This window comes from Bufo gargarizans, chromosome 2, assembly GCF_014858855.1.
Source record: "Bufo gargarizans isolate SCDJY-AF-19 chromosome 2, ASM1485885v1, whole genome shotgun sequence".
Taxonomy (NCBI): Eukaryota; Metazoa; Chordata; class Amphibia; order Anura; family Bufonidae; genus Bufo; species Bufo gargarizans.
The window spans coordinates 69123489-69127286 of NC_058081.1; positions in this window are offsets into that span (position 1 = coordinate 69123489).

Consider the following 3798-nt stretch of genomic DNA (forward strand, 5'->3'; position numbering starts at 1 on the left):
TGAATCCAGACGATTTGTTCAGAAACTTTGGTTTTGATGCTTTTTTCATGCGGCGTTGAAATGTTTTGGCTCTGTGGAGCCAAACTTCATCTAGAACTAAGTGGAGGAATACCGAAGTAATTCACCCATGTCCCGCGCCACTCCGACATGAGGTTTGGCTCCACAGAGCCAATGCATTCTAGTGCTGTACAGAAACAGCATTGGAACCGAAGTTATTGAACAAATTGACTTCGGATCTATGATCCGAAGCTCATTTTGCTCAAGCCTGATCATAACCAAGGATACCAGGCCACAATAAATAATGAAAGTTATCAAGGCTCACACTGCATAAATGTTGGGTGCCATAGTTGCTGAAGTGGGTAAAAGAGAGTAGAAGACATCAGTATTTGTATTTGTTATATTAAAAGATCCTATGCTTTCTAAGGCTAATTAACCCTTTTGTATTCTAATCTGGAATGGAAAGTCAAACCAAATTAAATACATATCTGAAGATGCTTTAGAACCAGTTATATGTTCATCCATTCTCTAAAGGTGAATCATTTCTTGAGCCATTCATTTGTAAAGGATATGGCTTAAATGTTACCATTTAGGTCTACTTGTTTAATTCAGAAGACTTGGATAAGTTGTCATTCTCACTATATGTGAAGGAGATATTGAGTTAACTTTCCCTTTAATAAATATATGGGTTGTAATTTTGATTATGACCACATCATATGTAGGCATCATGAATAAAAGAAAAGTATGGGTTTTGGAATATTTACAAAAAAAAAAAAAAAAAAAAATAAAATCATCATATTCCGCTAACTTGTGACAAAAATTTAAAAATTCTAGGAACTCGCCATGCCCCTCACGGAATACCTTGGGGTGTCTTCTTTCCAAAATGGGGTCACTTGTGGGGTAGTTATACTGCCCTGGCATTTTAGGGGCCCATATGCGTGAGAAGTAGTTTGCAATCAAAATCTGTAAAAAATGACCGGTGAAATCCGAAAGGTGCTCTTTGGAATGTGTGCCCCTTTGCCCACCTTGACTGCAAAAAAGTGTCACACATGTGGTATCGCCGTACTCAGGCGAAGTTGGGGAATGTGTTTTGGGGTGTCATTTTACATATACCCATGCTGGGTGAGATAAATATCTCGGCAAAAGTCAACTTTTCCCTTTTTTTTTATACAAAGTTGGCATTTGACCAAGATATTTATCTCACCCAGCATGGGTATATGTAAAATGACACCCCAAAACACATTCCCCAACTTCTCCTGAGTACGGCGATACCACATGTGTGACACTTTTTTGCAGCCTAGGGGCGCAAAGGGGCCCAAATTCCTTTTAGGAGGGCATTTTTAGACATTTGGATCCCAGACTTCTTCTCACGCTTTAGGGCCCCTAAAAAGCCAGGGCAGTATAAATACCCCACATGTGACCCCATTTTGGAAAGAAGACACCCCAAGGTATTCAATGAGGGGCATGCCGAGTTCATAAAAAAAATAAAAATTTGGCACAAGTTAGCGGAAATTGATTCTTTTATTTATTTTCTCACAAAATCTCCCTTTCCGCTAACTTGAGACCAAAATTTCAATCTTTCATGGACTCAATATGCCCCTCGGCGAATACCTTGGGGTGTCTTCTTTCCAAAATGGTGTTATTTGTGGGGTGTTTGTACTGCCCTGGCATTTGAGGGTCTCCGCAATAATTACATGTATGACCAGCATTAGGAGTTTCTGCTATTCTCCTTATATTGAGCATACAGGTAATGAGATTTTTCTTTTCTGTTCAGCCTCTAGGCTGAAAGAAAAAATGAACGGCACAGATTTCTTCATTCGCATCGATCAATGTGGATGAAAAAATCTCTGCCAAAAAAAAAGGAGGGGAAAGGCGTCTGCCAGGACATAGGAGCTCCGCCCAACATCCATACCCACTTAGCTCGTATGCCCTGGCAAACCCGATTTCTCCATTCACATCAATCGATGTGGATGAATAAATCATTGCGGGGATTTTTTTTATTTTTATATATATATACAAAGTGTTTGCCAAAGCATATGAACACCAACACCTCCTCAGCTCATATGCCTCGGCAAACGTATTTTTTTTTACCTTTATAGGACAAACCTCTCCTTCCCTATGGGACAATGTGCAAAGCGCAAATCGCCCAAAGATGTGGCGAAGTACATTATGCACTTTATCCCAGGTGAAAGGAGAGGTTTGCAGCAGCTGTGAGTGAAAGGGCCCTAATAGCCCTGTGTGCCTGTCCTGTGAGATGCAATCCCTATGCTAAGTGTACCTGTGTGTGGCACTTCCGGAAACACTCTCCAAAGCATAGGGCAGGGGGGTCAGGGCAGTCAGGACAGAAATAGCGGGTGTCACGCCTTATTCCACTCCTGCTACAGACACAACATTTTTTTCGGGGTGGCGGTCGGTTTGAGGTACCAGCAACGACACTGGGGAAATGTCGCTCGTGTAGACGGCTAACTACACTGGTGGATGGGGCCATGGAACCTCCTAGATACAGGAGGTTCGCGATGATCTCTTCCTGAAATTTGAGGAAGGATCCAGTTCTCCCAGCCTTACTGTAGAGAACAAAATTATTATACAGAGCCAATTGAATTAGGTATACAGACACCTTCTTATACCAGCGTCTGGTGTGGCGGGACACTAAATACAGAGCCAACATCTGGTCATTGAAGTCCACCCCTCCCATGTGAAGGTTATAGTCGTGGACTGAGAGGGCCTTTTCAATGACACGGGTTGCCTGTTCAATTTGGATTGTCGTGTCTGCGTGAATGGAGGAGAGCATGTAAACGTCACGCTTGTCTCTCCATTTCACCACGAGCAGTTCTTCGTTACACAAGGCAACCCTCTCCCCCCTTGCAAGACGGGTGGTAACGAGCCGTTAGGGGAAGCCCACGCGACTAGTTCGCGCGGTGCCACAGCAGCCAATCTGTTCTAAAAAACAAATGCCTGAAGAGGGCCACACTTGTGTAGAAATTGTCCACATAAAGATGGTACCCCTTGCCAAATAAGGGTGACACCAAGTCCCAGACTGTCTTCCCACTGCTCCCCAGGTAGTCAGGGCAACCGACCGGCTCCAGGGTCTGATCTTTTCCCTCATAGATCCGAAATTTGTGGGTATAGCCTGTGGCCCTTTCACAGAGCTTATACAATTTGACCCCATACCGGGCGCGATTGCTTGGGATGTATTGTTTGAAGCCAAGGCGCCCGGTAAAATGTATAAGGGACTCGTCTACGCAGATGTTTTGCTCAGGGGTATACAAATCTGCAAATTTCTGGTTGAAGTGGTCTATGAGGGGCCGAATTTTGTGGAGCCGGTCAAAAGCTGGGTGGCCTCTGGGACGGGAGGTGGTGTTATCACTAAAGTGCAGTAAACGCAGGATAGTCTCAAATCGTGTCCTGGACATAGCAGCAGAGAACATGGGCATGTGATGAATTGGGTTCGTGGACCAATATTACCGCAATTCATGCTTTTTGGTTTGACCCATGTTCAGGAGGCCCAGAAAAATTTTACATTTGGAAACTTGGACTGGTTTCCACCGGAAAGACTGGGCATAAGAGCTTCCCGGGTTGGCGGATATAAATTGAGTGGCATACCGATTTGTTTCTGCCACAACTAAGTCCAAGAGCTCCGCAGTCAAGAACAGCTCAAAAAATCCCAGGGCCGAACCGATCTGAGCTGTCTCAACCCGAACTCCAGACTGGGCGGTGAAAGGGGAAACTACAGGTGCGGCTGAAGTTGGGGACTGCCAATCAGGGTTTGCCAGCACCTCAGGGATTCTAGGGGGTCTACGG